Consider the following 17,476-nt stretch of genomic DNA (forward strand, 5'->3'; position numbering starts at 1 on the left):
CCCAGCCCGGCCTGTGCCCTCTCACAGTCTGGGACCCCTCAGGGGATGTCCACCTGCTGGCTTAGGCCCGCTCCCTGGGGGATCAGGCCTAAGCTGAGAGTCAGACATCCCTCTGGCAGCCTGGGAGCCCTCAGGGGATGTCCACTTGCCAGCGGGGAGCAGGCCTAAGCTGCAGTTGAGTATCCTTAGCGCTGCTGAGGAGGCGGGAGAGGCTCCCGCCACCACCGCTGTGCTGGCAGCTGTCAGGCTGGCTTGTGGCTGAGCAGAGCTCCCCCTGTGGGAGTGCACTGACCACCAGGGGGCATCTCCTGCATTGAGCGTCTGCCCCCGGTGGTCAGTGTGTGTCATAGTGACCAGTCATTCCCAGTGGTTCTGCTGTTAGGGTCAGTTTGCATATTACCCTTTTATTGTATAGGATACATAAAAGCCTAAGCGACTGGCCTACTGGCCAGTAGCTATGATGTGCACTGACCACTAGGGGGCAGACGCTCAATGCAAGAGCTGTTGAGCTGCAGTTACTTGGAAGCAGGGATTCTCAGGTGATGCACCCAGAACCAGAGAACAAATTCTGGGGTGCATCACCCAAGAACTGCCCTCTTGCAATCTGGGACCCCTTGGGGGATGTTGGAGAGCTGGTTTCGGCCCAATCCCTGCAGGTCAGGCCGAGGGACTCCACCAGTGCATGAATCCGTGCACCGGGCCTCTAGTTTTACATGAAAAACCATTTTTAAGCTCATTCTCAGATTATCTGTGTCTATCACGTAAAAAAGGAAACATAAGAATCATTCAACTCCATTTATTTGGTGCTCATTTTTATTATATTTGATCTATTTTTCAAAGAAAAAAAATTAAGGCAATATCTGAGACCAATTTTCACTGCAAAAGTATTTAAACCTCAAAGATGTGAGATTTTGGGTTGAAAACTCTGGGTCATGTATGTGGAATATTAGAGATAAATATTTAATTTCCTAAAACTGCATTTCCTAAATATACACAGTTTTTTATATTTTGAAAATAAAATTGGAAGCATCATAGAATAGCAAAATTAAATCTATTGTGAGTTACTGTAAATATAATACAATACAAGGATTAGGTGACATATACAAGATTCAAGATAAGCACAAGAGTTAATCAATAAAAAGGATAGAAATTTCAGCTTACAAAAATAGCTGGCTGTTTTAAAAATAGGAAATCCTATTTTATAATGAAATCCAAAATATTTATTCATATTTGTATTAGTTTGCTAGGGCTAACATAAGAAATAATTACAGACTGGCCCTGGTCGGGTGGCGTCCTCCTGTACACCAAAAAATTTGTGGGGTCTATCCCCAGGCAGGGCACGTACCTAGGTTGCAGGTTTGATCCCTCATCAGGGTGCATATGGGAGGCAACCAATGGATGTTTCTGTCTCCCATCAATATTTCTCTCTTTCTCCCTTCCTCTCTCTCTAAAAATAAAATACCAAAACAAAACAAAACATATCCTTGGGTGAGGATTAAAAAAAATTATTATAGACTGGATGGCTTAAACAACAGGATTTAAATTTTTACAGTTCCTAAGCCTAGAAGTCCAAGATCAAAGTGCTGGCAGGTTTGGTTTCTTTTGGAGCCTCTCTCCTGGGTCTGCAAATGGCCATCTTCTTGCTGTGTCCTCACATGGTCTTTCCTCTGTGTGGCCACATCTCTAGCCTCTTTTCTTCTTAAAAGGACACCAGTCATATTGGACTAGGATTCCACCCCACTGGCCAGTTTTAACTTGATAACCACAGGGTGGAAATCAGACATAACCTTGGGAAACCAGGACTGAGGGGGAGGGCAAGTGGGGGTACATGAGGGGATGCATTTTGAAATGTAACAAGATGACATTTCATCACATGTATACAGAACCTTCAATATACAAAAAGTGGTGTTTCTTGATCACCTGAATTTATGGTCTGTGATTTGGACCTGGAACTGTACTTTAAAATATTTGATTTAGTTACAACAACCGCTGCTAACAAGGACTGAAAAAGATTGAGCTGCAGTATGGCTTGATTCAAAGCTAGAGACTCATGAGCTGTAAAATCTTACCAAAGCTCTTGTAATATGCTGTCATAAATTGAAAAAAAAAAACACCCCAAAACAACAACCCAGTACAGTGTGAAATACTGGCCTTCTGCAGTATCATGAAGATGATCTTATATATAATCTTGGAAAGTGGGGGCCTGGGGAGAAAAGCATACACAATCTTGGTGCAAATATAAGCTAACTCTTGTTATTCAGTTTGATGACATTCTGGTCAAAATGAATTTATTAGTTTTTCTTCTAGACTTGAAATTAAAATAAAAATGGGAAATAGCCCACTTTTAGGGGAGAAGGAATTACTCAAAGGAAGCCAATATTTTGAGACAATAGTTAAAAAGAAAGGTATTGTGTTATTTATAGAAATTAGCCTCAGCCTAAATGACCTAAATCATACTGCATTTCAACCAATCCGTAATTAGATCAGCCCACGTTCAATTAAATGAAATCAATAAAAACATGTTAAAAAAATGCTGGCTGTACAGTCGAGTGTCTGTGTGAACCTGGGCAATGTACCTGGCTTTATTAAAAAATAGAGTGTATTTTACAATTCCAAAATATTTTACACATTAAATCTGATCACTTATTTAATGTGCATGGCAATTGTCATAATTTATGTTATTATTAAAACTTTTACTAATTGGAGGTTTTTAGCAGCCTGACCCATGATATAAAATGTTGGTTTTTTTGTTGGCTTAACCATATATGTTTAGTTATTGAGTCATATGATTTCTGCATTTCCTAAATAATTTTATTACACATTAGAAATTATTGATACACAATAAAAGCTTTCCTATGGCTTTTCACAATGTACAGCTAAAAATACATGAAAATATAGTGAATGAAAGAATGAATTCTTTAGGCAATACTCTTTATGACTTCCGAAACAAAATAGGAAAAAGAGAAGAAAATTTTAATGGCCTCTGGCAGATATTAATGACAATAATAATGTTATAAATACTATAGTAATGTCTATTTTAGCCTTCTTAGTTTAGTCATTCAGGAGATTTTAACAAAATAAGCTAGTGAGCTTTCACATTCTAAAGAGGAGGTTTTGTTATGAATTTTCTCTGAAGGAAGTACAAGTGCAGAAGAATTAAGAAGTTCATTAATATCCCAATGAAATAACTCTTCTTTCAGGCCTCCTATTTCAGTTTCCTCTTCCAATAAAAGCCTTACTTAAGAAACAAATTTGTTTCATTAAATCAGAATTCTGAAAGTGTTGAGATTCTTAGACTAAAATAAAGAAAACATGGTTTTAAAAAGTCTTCATAATTCACAGCTTAATTTTTGTTTTTGAGATAAACTATGACTTATTTGGGAAAATAATGTGCAAGCCAAGCTTAGGATTCTGATAGCATTTATTTGAGGTTCTCTTTGTTTATTCTTTGTTGCCTTTTGCCATTTTGAAGAAATGACATCTATCTTTTTTTCTAGTAGCTTTATTAACTTTCATTGGTCCCTTTCTCAACACTTTTTATTTTTTAACTCATAGATGCAGAGAACAAACTGATGGTCTGCAGATGGGAGGAGGTTGGGGTGGGGCTGGGTGAAAAAAGGAAAAGGGATTAAGAAATACAAATTGGCAGTCATAAAAATAGTCATGGGATGTAAAGTACAGCATAGGGAATATAGTCAACAATATTTTATTAAATATGTATGGTTAACATCAGAATGTTAACGGTAAATGGTGCCAGATGTTAGACCCCAGTCTCGAGTTTTGGCTAAGAAAGAATTCAGAACCAAGACTCAAATACAAGTGAAAGTTTATTTATAAAGTCATAGAGGTAGAAGAAGTGAGCTAGCTGGGCTGTGTGAACTCAGGAGACAAGTTACAGAGATGATAAAGGGACCCTTGGAGCTTAGGAGAAAGAGAGCAAATATATGTGCCTTGAGGGAAAGAAGGGAGGAAAGGCATGGGAGTACTCAAGAGAGAGCTTGGTCCTTCATCTTAAGGGCTTTTCACTGGAGATCTCAGGGGATGGTCTCAATAGAATATGCATCAGCTTTCCGGGTGTGTTTCCTCTGGGTTGTGGTCTCCACTGATTGGTTGGTACCAGGGCAGAGAATCATTAGTCATTGCAGCTGGTCCTGGTGTCAGCCATGGCGCTGCCCCACCTGGCCCTGCTGCTTTTCTGGGCCTAGAGCTGAACAACTGAGGCCTAGATGTTATCTTTAGGACTTAATGCTTAAAGAAGGGGTTCAGCAAAGGCTTGTATGGGAGTCCTATTCTCTGGCCTCCTTGTTCCTCCTTTAAGGGGGTGTCTATCACATGACTAGCAACTTGTCAGGGGAGGAAAGGTCAGGGGAGGGTCTGAGTCACATGACCAGCAATGTGAAAGGTCAGGGGTTCAAAACAGCATGACCAGTGATATGTTAGGGGAGGAAAGGTCACTCTGGGGACAAAGTCCCAGCCCAGTTTTGTTCATTACTAGGCACCCAGGGCTTCCTGCTCCGTTGACCTTCTGTACCTAGCCTATTGTTTCTACTCTGCTCATGTCTCTCTAACTGCCCCCTATATCAAGATGGATAGTCTTATTGGGGTGATCAGTCATAAAGTATATAAATGTTTAATCACTATGTTGTACACCCGAAACTAATATAATAGTGTATGTCAACTAAATAAAAAAAGAAAATATAAGATTTATTTTACACTTTAGCCTGAACTGCAGTGATATAAATTTTTGTTTTGCTTTAAACTTTTTATGAATTAGTTTTATTGCTGATGAATTTTGACAGTATAAGAATATGAAAGCAAAAATCAATGCATGAAGAACATTAAGAAAGCAGAACGTTTCTTGTTAGGGATTTTGTCTTGTCCTTTGCCAATGAGGGGAGCAGCAGAGAGGGAGATAGTGAGTTAGTAAAGAAAGTGTATCGGTATTTGCAACCCTGTTTACCCTCCCCCACAATACCTCCAGCTGTCTCTTTCCAACTTGGGCTGGGCGTAATGGCTCCTGCAAAGAAGGGTGGCGAGAAGAAGAAGGGCCATTCTGCCATCAATGAGGCAGTGGCCAGAGAATACACCATCAACATTTTCAAGAAGCATGCCCCTCAGGAACTCAAGGAGATCTGGAAATTTGTCATGAAGGAGATCTATGCATTGACACTAGGCTGAACGAAGCTGTCTGGGCCAAAGGAATAAGGAATGTCCTATACCGTATCAGGGTACAGTTGTCCAGAAAATGTAATGAGGATGAAGATTCACCAAACAAGCTCTACATGTTGGTCACCTATGTACCTGTCACCACTTTCCAAAATCTACAAACAGTTAACGTGGAGGAGAATTTACTGCTGATTGCCAAATAAAGTTATAAAATTGCAAAGAAAAAAATAAAAAAAAGGTATCATTTCTTGAGAGAGTCTTTACTAGAGTCAAAAGGTAGCAGTGATCCTTTGAAAATAGAACAGTCTACAGTAGTAATTGAAGGTCTTTTACAAGTCCCTTCACTGCTGCTGCTATTCCTGACAGTGAAGCTATTTTAACTTTTAATTCGCTGAAAGGCAAATAAGGCAGCTGTCTTCACAGTAGGAAGTTAGGGGTGAGTGTTGGAGAAACAGCTTCTCCTTTCATGTAAATTAAAGGAGACTATACTAGAGAAAAGTTTACAGTTACTCTACAGACTCTCAGCAAGCAGACCAGAGTGCCATCTTTAGAGAGTCTCTTATAACTTCTTTTAATTGGCCAAACACATCAGATCTGAGGGCAGATTTTAGATTGACAGCAATGAAACTGTTGCTGGTTGAAATGGGGTCCTTTCACAGAGTCACAAGAAAAGCATTTCAGGACCCTATGAGAAGATGAGATGTAGTGAAAAGACTCATTGGAATAGAAATAAAAGACTGCCCCCAGGTTCTTGATGGCTCATCTCTGTCTGTCCCGCTGTGGAAGAAGTCCAGCCTTGTCTTCATCAAGCCCAGAAGAAGGACCAGGGTCCAGAAATTCTGTGCCATTGGTCCAATCCGTGCCAAAGCTTAGTCCAGTTCAGTCTCTGTCCCCACTTGGCTTAGTCTTTGTTCCTGGCTCTGCCCAGAGCTGTGTTGCTGTACCTCGTCTTGCCTTTGGGCCCATGTGGCTACTGTGGAGAGAGAGCAAGCTAATGGGAGCACAGGAGCGCAGGAATGAATGGCAAACAAATGCCTGTTACCAAGCCAGGGGCCTTTGTTAAGCTTTGATTCTATTATCTCTGGCTTTCAAACTGACCAATATCTTTCCCAGTCCTTCTTGGGCTTGTGCTGGCCCCTCTCCCTAACGAATCGGTCTTTCCCCAGATTAGACGTCTTCCCTTCATGGTTGCCATCTTGGCTTCTACTGTGCATGCCCCATAGTAGAAGGCCCTCCCCATGCACCATCTTGGCTTCTTCTGGGCATGCAGCAACCACAGGAATTTCCACTTTATTGTTTTCTCTCCCCTGGTAATCCTGGCTAATGACTGGTAACTGATCCTTCCTGCTGCTTCCAGGATTAGGTCCCGAGGGTGGAGGATGCAGGGATCCTCTGTGGAGCCTGTGAATGCTGCAACTTCCTAGTGAGGTAGGCTTATTGTCCTAGTCAGCTCCCTGGTAGATTAGGCTTAATATCTGATTCAGCTTTCTAGTTTATTTTGCTTAACACGTTAAGCTCCCAGTCAGTCACCGGTGACTGACACTATACTTTCCATCTGGAAGACAAAACAGGCTGGGCGCTTAAGGTGTTAATGTCAGATTCCCTTTGCTCCCTTCCTTTATCAATACTAGCTAACCACCTATGCTAACAAGACATCCCTTCTCTTTTGCCTCTTCCTCCGCCTTCTCAAACATCAAACCCCAGAAAACTTTTTGGATGGTGCCTGAGTTTAGTATTCTACTTAGTGCTTTGATAAAACCTCATTCTTTCCTTTATGTCATTCTTTTTTATCAAAGCGTTTTCCTAGAGGAATTGAAGCACATGTGGCAAGAACTAAGATTGCACCTATTTCTCATTAAAGATGTTAGCATCTTCGTCAGTGTTGCACGTGATCTACTAATGGCAACGGCCTCGGGATGAGTCCTTTTGAAGTTGCTCTCTAAAGGTCTCATCAGAAAGCATTAGTCTCTGCATTATCCCCTTCTGACTTCTGGTGGTTGTGTTTTATTTGGCTATTGATTGGTATTACACATCCCTCTTAATGCTAACATTAGGTGATGCTTTATAAGAGCACTTAGTGGAAAATTACTGTATATAAGTAGAAAGTTCATGAGGTAATTTGAACTATGAGTCTGGGATGCATCTTTAGCCAAATATATGCTCTAACTATAGGACTGATTGGGAATTTTGGTAAGTTGATTCATTTAACTTATCTCTCCTATACTTTTGTCTGTTGTAGGGTAAACATGTATTATTTAGATGAATACTTCTCTTTGTATCCAGTATAATACATTTTTAATGGCTAATGATTGTGTAGGTAATCTCATATAGGGGAGCAAAAGCATTTCCCTTTGGTTATCATTATAAATTTACTCCTGAACAAATTTAAAAATGAAATCATCATTCCTGTCAGAAATGGGCAGGAAAACAAAGGCTTATTAAGAATTTGCTTTCCCCTGGTGAAATATATTGCCAATGATCATTGCAGTCCATAATGCATGTGGTTTGGCGTGATGTATTAATTTGCACTGATTTAATGGTTCAGAAATAATTTTTGTTTTACTTTATTGGATCTTCACTTCTGGGAACCTGCAGTCCTCACATATCTTGTGTAAACAAGTTTGCATGATGGTAATCACACTGAACCTGTCTGGTGTTAGGACAAATACAAATTAGGAGGCTCAGTTCTCCCTGTGGAAAATGAGGGAAGAGACTTCTCTTCCCCACATTTTCCTAGAACATTCACTTTAGCAAACTTGTACTTTCTCCTCACTTTCAAACGTATATGAATCCTGAAAACTGGGTAGGTCTATGCCTCAAGTTTATGACCCAGGGATATTTTCCTCAAGAACCTGGGGGCCATCTCTTTGAAATGTAAACATCAAGGAAATTAGCGTCCCTGTATCCTAGTGTGAAGGGTAGGGCAGGAGTCGAATTTGGTGGGAGCCTTGTACTAAGTTGCAAAACTACTTCTTGTCATAAAGATAGGAGAGGTTTGTTTTTCCTCTGGATAAAGCCAATTACCAGGTACATTTAAGATGAACCATGTGACAAATGACGCTGTCAAGCTCTCTTACTTGAGGACTAGTTATTGTTTATCTTGAAAATACGTGGCTAATGATTTGTATCTGCTAGGCTATATAAAAGAATGAGATTACCTTTCATCTTTGCACTTTCTTAGCAGATTGCATGTGATGCTCATTACATTCTAGTTTAATGCTTCTTCAAAAATAGAATTTTTTCTTCTTTTTCTCTGTTACCTTTGGGGAGAGGACTTGTGAGTTCTGAGAAGATTTTGTTTTTAGTTATATTTCCCCAACAGTTGTCATGGACTATTATAAAAAGTAACACTTTGACCAATTTGTGCCTTTGGTTGTTCTCTGTCTTTCTTTCTTTAATCAGATGTTCAATTCAGAGTACCCTCTTGGCTAAAAAGCACTGAGGATTAAACAGTATTATGTAAAAAGAAAACAAGACATTCATTAGCATTTTTTTGCAAAAAAAACAGCTTTCCAAATTCAACTGTGAAAGCTATTGTGCAGAGAGCATTAGCTAAGTGGCACGTTTGTCACTTTTTCTTTTAGTTAGTACTTAAATCCTCTCAAACAATCTATTTTTAGGCTAATATTATTTCATTAAAGTTATTACTATTCATTTTAAATATCACTTGCTTGCAATTATACAGTCTGTAGAATCCTGCAAAATGTTAAACTTGGCATTGCTAACTCAAAGGTGACTTGTGGCACAGGAATGATTTATGCCCGTGGAATTGCAGGGGTCTAAAAATAGGGCTTGATGTTACATTAATATGTACTGCAGTACACAGGCACAATAGGGTTAGAGGAGATGGAGTTTCATCCTAGGCTCTCAGTTTGCTTGCTTTTGTCTCCGAGTCTGAGCAGCACTGGAATAATTAGACATTGCTCATTTATCATTTGTATCATTTCCCATCAGGGCATACCATCCTGCCCTGCCAGCTCCCAGGTGTGTACAAGCAAGCATGTAGTCTGTAAATAGCCATTCTGCACAACTGTAGTTGCTGTCTTAATTTGAAGATATCCTCTGTACATTGGACTGGACAATGACAGACCATTGCTGCTGGGTTCTGATGGGGTAAGTATGTAAGTATGACTTTGACCTTAGCACGAGATCAGAAATGAAAGCGTCTAGCTAGATATACAGCACATACTACAGATTCCAGGAAGGTGTTTCTATTGACAAGGTGAATGCCAGCAGTTCTGGACAAGCAGCATTTCTGAGTGAATGGCAAGCGTTTTGGTCAAGGTTTCCTCTGGTCTGATGCTTCTGATTTCAGATGTAATGAGGGAGATGACAGGCATTGACAGGTGCCTTTCTGAGTATGAACTCTGATCACATGAGAGGAAGTCATGTAATTGAGTTCACACATCTTTGTCAACAGGGCTATAGGTTACTTGAGCATAAGGGTGTGCTGTAGAGAAAGAAATCAGGGCTAGTACCAGCCAGAATATATATGGGTGACTTAGGAATTGGGTAGTTTCTCTACTTGTTGAATGGACTGTTGATAAGACACAAAGGTGATGGAGAAACTGTGCTCAGCATAGCCCCAAAGTCTTCTTTAATGAAATCTATGAAGATTGAGCATGATAGTTATAGGTTCACTTAAATATAGTGAGTTGCTAGCTTAATTTTTCTCTACCAGAATATATTTGATTAACTTATTTTATAACTGATGAGGGAGTTTGGTTCAGGATATATTATTGTCTTATAAAAAGGGAGTTGTTTAGATTTGGTGGTAGCTCTGGAATTCTGAAAAGCCATGGTAATTTAGAGCATTTCTGACACTGTTGTTTAATAAGTAGCTCAGTTCTTGGAGTTTATGGAAAAGATCTCAGGGATCACCCTTTCAGCAATAATTTTACATTTTTGTAATGGCTTCCATGTTGCTGTGGTGAAACAATGTGGAACACATTATACTAGTCACTAGTTGCCAATTTAAATGCATACTGGGAAGAGTAACCTGATTTTCAGGGAGTATTAACGTGATATTAATAAATGTTGATGTTTAATTATGACCTTTAAGTTATATTTTTTGAAGAAAAATGTCTCATGTTTTCATGACATGAACTGTTGAAAAGTCTAGATACTGTGGCTATTTTTAAAAATGGACTTAGATATTTTAAATATAGCAATAGTTTCTGAATGCAATATATTCCATTTTAATACAAATAAAACCTAGTGAATCTGCTCCCATTACCTACATTATACTAAAAAACACATATAATCAGAGGAGACCTGGCTAGTATGCCTCAGTGGTTGAGCATTGATCACTGAACCAGGAGGTCATGGCTCAATCTCCAGTAGAGGGCGTGCAGGAGGCAGGTGATCAATGATTCTCATCATTGATGTTTCTATCTCTCTCCCCTTCTTCCTTCCTCTCTCTGAAATCAATAAAAACATACTTAAAAAAAACAACACAGAGGAGGACAAAGCACTAGTTACAGTGAGAGCAGAAAAAAAAATTTCCTCTTACACTCTTATAGTTAACTATGCAGCAAGAAGAAGCTTGCTCCCACCAGCTTCACTTCAGCTTCTTAACCAAGCAAACTCCTACCTGTCCTTCAAAATCCATTAGTAATGTTGGCTTCCCCTCCCCGCCCCGGGACTCTTCCCAACCTCTTGTTCTACCCACAGGCAGAGATGATTACTCTCTCAGCACTTTGTTCATAGCACTGCTTTATATGTTTTAGAATTTCTTTTTATATTTTCCTCCCTCCCTTGACTGAGTTCCTTGAGGACAGGGATTATTCCTTATTCATTTCAATATGCCAATGCCTAATGCCATTACACCTAGAGTGGGTATTCAATAAATATTTGTGAAAAGTGGGAAATGTTAATGGATTCTCAAACAGAACTTCAGAAATGGTCCATCCTGACGGTGGTGATGGTGCATGCCCTGATGGATTGCTCTTGTAAAAGCTGCACCTAGGCTCCTGTAACCCATCAGCTGCAGACCACCTACCTTGGAACCCACTTACATGTTACAGTTCTTTGTCTTTCAGGAAAAAAGCCAGGTTTGGGTTTACAGCAGAACTAACTCCCAATCTAAGGAAATTTGATAACAAACTATTGTATGATGAGTGTGCATCTCCAAGTAAATGCAAAATACCTTTAATGTAGGTTCAAATTCATGATAAGCATGATAATGGATTAAAGATGTTTCAGTTCTTTGGACCTTTAGACTTATTTAAGAGATGGTATGGTAATTTGGTGTCAGCCATGTGGGTCAAGACCATGAGTCAATTGTGTATTGGCTCTTGTTGTGTCATTGGTCAAGAAACCTAGATTGTTTTGTGTCATTGGTCAAGAAACCTAGATTGTGAAGTGCTGGCTCCTCAAGCAGCCCTGATATTCGAGGGACCTCTTAGAACGCTCAGGACTTTCCTGGGCCTTGGTTAATTCTAGAGCACTCTTCAAAAAGACTCCGATTCAGTTATTATTGAATACTCTGGTACTAATTTAGGCCATTTCTGTATTGTGTGTGTTTGCACATGTGTATCTGATTCTCTGCATGTATGGGCATTGTTTTAAGTCAGTTTAAGCTTCCACCCATGGACGGGGTGGCTTCAACAACAGACATTTATTTCTCAGTTTTGGAGCCTGGACATCTGATATCTGGTTGTCAGCATGGTTTGGTTCTTGGCAAGCGCTCTCCTTTTGGTTTAGTTTTCTGATGGTATTTTAACATGGCAGAGGAGAGATAGATAGATAGATAGGTAGATAGATAGATAGAGAGAGAGAAAGAAACTGTTGTTTTTTTCCCTATAAGGACACTAATCCCATTCATAAGGACTCCACCTTCATGACCTAATTACTTTCTAAAGACCCCACCTTCTAGTAGCATCATGTTGAAGGTTAGGATTTCAATGTAAGAATTTTGGGGGGGACACATACATTCAGCCCATAATGGGTATGTCTTCAAGTGTCACAATTAAGAAGTATTCTATAGGAAACTATAGGATCTAGTGTATCATAGTGATTAAGACCGACCTCTTTTTCTGATTTATCTCTACCACTTGCATACTTTTCTAAGCCTTATTTTCCTTGGTTTCTGTGATAATGGAAATCAAAATAATGCCTATCTTTAGGCCACTGCAGGAGCTGAGCATTGTCCATGCCCAAGCATTATCATTCATATTGTAGTCTATGTGACTGGCATCTCCAAGTTTGAAGAGCATAATGAATGAAGACCTGCTTGGTTATGAGCAGTAATGAGTCACTGCACATAGCTAGCACTGTGCTTGACATTTAGGATGAGCACAATAAATGACCACTTTCATCCTTATAGGAAGGTTCTCAGTGTTGTTGTTTTTGTTTTTGTTAACCTTCATCCAAGGACATTTTTTCCCATTAATTTTTGGAGAGAATGGAAGGGAGGGGGAGGGACAGAGAGAGAGAGAAACATCAATGTGAGAGAGACGCATCGATCGGTTGCCTCCTGCACATGCCCTGACCAGAACCGAGGATCAAGCCTGCAACTGAGATATGCACCCTTGACCAGAATTGAACCCAGGTCCCTTCAGTCAGCTGATGCTCTAACCACTGAGACAAACTGGCTATGGCTCACTGTTGTTTTAAGAAGGCTGGATAGGATAAGGGGTATGACATGGGCTATCACAAATGACATTTTGAAGTGATGTTAACAGGTGAGTAAGGGTTTGAAAATATAATCCATGTTATAATCATTGCTACAGTCTATGTTTAAAAGTCAGCTTGTTTGCTAGAAATCCCAGACCATACTGTATAAATGTACAATTACACATATTATGTATTTGGAGGTGATTTTCTATCTTCAATCTTGCTTTCTGAGACATCAATCCTTTAGAATATAACTTTTACTAGATGTAAGGGAATAAAATGAGGAGGCCTCTAAAATAGTGATTCCAAAGATTTTACTGTGAAGATAGGGAATTGACTTTTGAGTTCTTCCAGAATTTTAATGACTCTTAATAAACTTATAGTTCTTAAACAATATGGTTATCCTGTTTCCCCATCCACAGAAGAGCAAATCTGAAGGAGTGACTGTGTGTGTATGCACCCATATGTATGTGGAAAGCTACTATTATGAAGGGACAGTGTTTTTGGCACATATAATACACAGTGATAGCCAGTGGAACAATCTAAAGCTTGATCTAGAGGGCTAAAAAAGAAAAATGAAAACAGCAACAACAACAAAACTCCACATTGCTGATATCCCTGAGATGTTAAGAAAATATGTTCAATGTTTTCTATTTTAAAAGGAAAGTCACATTAAAAATGCATTCCCATTTTATGACCATTTATTAACTAAAACATGACCTACATGAAAACAATTTGTTAGCTAAGAGGAGGCAGCATGATATGGTGAAAACAGAAGTTGGAGTTGTACTTAGACTGGTTTACATTTCATCCAGATTCATGTCTATGCTTAAGGGATGTGGGCGGATTACTTAATGCTGTGAGTTTGGTTTTCTTATCTTTCTTATCTATGAAGTGGAAGTAGTGCTTCCCACCATACAGGGGTGTTGTGAGGCTCCAATGACATCCTATGGTGTCAAGTGTAGCCAGCATATTGCTCCCTCCCAATATATTAGTTCCCTCCTTGTCTGCTTGGTGAAATTTGTTTATCTGAAACACCCCATTCTCAATGAGATTTCACTACATTGCTATTTATCTGACTGGAAATTAAATTTATAATGCACATCTCAGATAGTAACTGGTCATTGAATTCAGTAATTATGAACTCTGAATGATTTAGACACTGCTAAAAGCCTTCAGGTATGCGTCTATAGTAAAGTGCTAGGGTGGTCTAAGAGTTCTAAAAGGATTTGTTCTGTAGTTTTGTGAGGTTTCTGGAATGTTAGGACTTTCTAGGATGAAAAAGGAAAGATAAATTTTATTCATTGCTAGTGCTACCAAAGTTAAGAAGACTGATCACATTCTTGTGTTAAATGCACTTTTAATATAGTTCAGATAATGGTAGTGGGTTGTGTTACAATTCACCCCCCCCCCCCCCACACACACACTTACTATTAGGTGCTTCTTGTTATTGTTATATATCTGATTGATTTGGAGGATATTCTAGAGACTTACACTATTGATTAGGCAGAATGTTTCTATATTTTGTGATTTATCAGTTTGACTCTTTTATTATTATTACTACTAGACTCAAATTGAAAAGATCCACAGATCCCTTTTTATCATGGAATTTTTAGGTTTTTTTTTTATGACATATACAGTATTGAAGAATTTTGTGAAAACTGCCTAATTCCTTTAAATTTATCTAAAATACGCCATCTGCTTTGTAACCTCTAGTGTTTTTATGGTTTATTAGATTTATTATGCAAACATTTAATGTGTAAATATAATTTAATACGCTTCCCACAGGTGTTTAATTAGGCTTTAATTTCTGCCACTAGAATTAAATCCAGCAAAGTGTGTGTGGGTCTCTAAATCATAGTAATATCTCTCAATGTTAACTGGTCAAATGTGAATTTGTATCTTGGTTTAATTTTAATATCTTTAAGTCTCTGAGGGATTCTGGTATCAGATTACTACATTAAAGAGATGATTCTTCAGCTTTTGGGGGTGGGGGCTATTTTAACAGCTAAGACTAATTCTGTTGCAAGTGACTGAGAATTCCAACTCCAACTAGCTTAACAAAAAAGAATTGATTGGCTGATGTAGTTTGGAAGAATACTTGGACAGATTGGAGACAAAGAAGGAAGAATTAAGGCCTTAATGAGTGGATTTAATGATGGCAGAAGTCTCTACCTATTTTTCTTTACCCATGTTTTTATTTCTTTCTACATTTGTTCTATTTGGAAGGATTTTCCCATAAGGCAAGGACATGGCCGTTGCAGCCCAATCTTAGCAACTCCAGTGCAAAAACAGCTTCTTTCCCCTCATGTTCATTTGTCAGGGCCAGGAAAGACTCTGATTGGGCAGGCCTTAGTCATGTGCCCATGGGGGTGATGGGAAAGCTTGCTAGGCTCAGGTAGGTCAATCTGTCACTCACTCTGAAATCTACTGAAAATCTGATGAGTATTATGGACCTTTACAGGAAAATCTCTAAGCATAAACGGATCTAAGTATTTTAGAATAGTTTTTTAGGAAGCTAGTTATAGTTTCTCCTTAGATGTTTACGGACTTCAAGTTAACAACACCTGTGATAAAATGTTAAGACAGCATGATTCATCATTAAAATAAAAGTTTAGCAACTGTGTTTTTATTTCCAATATATAAAATTCTTTCTGTTTTAAAAAAGTGTGTGTGTGTCTGTGTAACTCCAATAGCATTCAAGCAATAACTCCTTGTAATATATGGGAATGTATAGATTTTATCTGGGGATCAACTGCACAACCTTAAAACATCTTTAAGGTTTATTTTGTTTGTTTATTTTAATCCTTATCTGAGGATATTTTTTCATTGATTTTTTTTTTAAGAGGCAGTAGAAGGGATGGGGAGAGATAGAGAAACATCAATGTGAGAGAGACACATCCATTGGCTTCCTCCCGCATGCAACCCAACCAGGGCTGGGGGATCGAGCCTACAACTGAGATACATGCCCTTGACAGGAATTGAACCCACGACCCATCAGTCCATGGGCTGACGCTCTACCCACTGAGCAAAACTGGCCAGGGTGAAATCTTTAAGTTTTAATGACAAAGTTGCTTCCAAGAACAGTGAACACAGCTAAGAAGAACTAGAACTAATTATTGGCTTTGTTACATAGAATAAAAGAGGGATCTTGGTGTCTCTAATAAGTCAAGGTTTTTCATGAAAAATCAGAGTGGGATAAACTAGTAAGTGACTGGAGAGATAGAAGAAACTCATTGAAATGAAGTGGGGTCCACCTCTAAAGTGTACGAGGCAATTTCCAACGCATATATATAGCGTAATATGCAAATAGACTGGATGGCGGAATGACCGGTTGCTATGACGTGCACTGACCACCACAGGGCAGACGCTCAACGCAGGAGCTGTCCCCAGCCTGCAGGCTCCGATTGCCTTATTGGGACCTGCCCCCATCCGGCAGGCTCTGATCGCGTGATGGGGAACGGGGAACCGGGGGTGGGTGGTGGCAGGTGTGGGGGCTGTGGCTGGCTGCCGGCAGCCAGAAGATCGACCCTGATCACAGACCAGGCCTAGGGACCCTACTGTGCATAAATTTCGTGCACTGGGCCTGTAGTATTTTAATAATGATAACTCAGTGTTACAAATGCATGCCCCTATAATTGGTCTCTTATCTCCCATTCCTGCCATCTTGTCAATGTTATCAACACTGTTCATTGGTCAATCCTTATACTAAAAATGTTTAACATGACCTCTAAGCTATGATCTGGCTCCTACTTTCCCCCCCACCTCATCGTATGCCAATTTCACCTTCACTGTGTTTACTTACATTGCCATCTTGACCGGAGGTGACTGACCTTTCTAGTCCTTACATGTGCAAACCTCTCCTTGTTCTGAGGCCTTTGCCCAGGTTGCAACTTATTTCTTGAGTGTCTTTTTTCCACTTTTTTCTTGACTTTGTCCTACTTACCCTTGGTATAATTATTACTTCCTTAGAAAGGCCTTCTGGAACCAAGTCTAAATAAATTCCTTTCTGTTTTTCCTCTTTAGTATTGTATTGCTGCAACATATATTTTTAATGTTTCTTTTCCTTTTGCATTATAAGTGCTATGCAATGAAGTATCATGTCTGTTTTGTTCACTTGGTGCCTAAAACAGTGCCTGGGATATAATTATTACTAAGTAAATGCTTTTGAATAATCAGTGAAGAATGGAAAAGGAAATAGAGGAGATTAGAAACAGTTGCAACAGCTGAATATAAAGCTTAGAAATAGCAAGGAGTGGTAAATAACAGACATTCTGACGGTCAAGTCAAAAGAGAGATATACCAGCAAAAAGCGGGCAGAACAGCATTGCCATCTGGGGCATGGGGCTGTGTGAGTACAGGCATGTGTCCCACAAAGACATGCACAGGCACATGAGCCTCCTGCTCAACAGCCCCTGAGCGAATCAGTGTGATATCTGAGAAGCCTGGTAATCAGTCCAGCTTATCACCTGGGAAACAGTTTGCACACTGCCTGTAAGTGACAAGCTCAGCCATTTGTGCCTGTGGTTGTACACGAGCAACACTACTGATTTGACTTCATTTGTAACATTGAGTTATCATTATTGAAATATTGGAAATTGCCTTATACACTTTAGAGGTATTTTTATTAAAAACAATTTACTTTCTTCTGGGAATACTTACAAAAAGGAAGACTCAGTTATAATTGGGATTT

At 39.3% G+C, this 17,476-nt stretch overlaps 1 protein-coding gene and 1 pseudogene across 5 annotated transcripts in view; both read left to right on the forward strand.

The window, feature by feature from the left end:
- Nucleotides 1-17,476, forward strand: part of TAFA2 (TAFA chemokine like family member 2) — a 466,038-nt gene that overhangs the window by 66,506 nt on the left and 382,056 nt on the right. The window lies entirely within an intron of this gene.
- LOC139005405 (large ribosomal subunit protein eL31-like) lies at nucleotides 4,972-5,524 on the forward strand (annotated as a pseudogene).

Source organism: Myotis yumanensis, unplaced genomic scaffold (genome assembly GCF_028538775.1).
Source record: "Myotis yumanensis isolate MYYU_CA2020_CCGP unplaced genomic scaffold, mMyoYum1.0.hap1 SCAF_3, whole genome shotgun sequence".
Taxonomy (NCBI): domain Eukaryota; kingdom Metazoa; phylum Chordata; class Mammalia; order Chiroptera; family Vespertilionidae; genus Myotis; species Myotis yumanensis.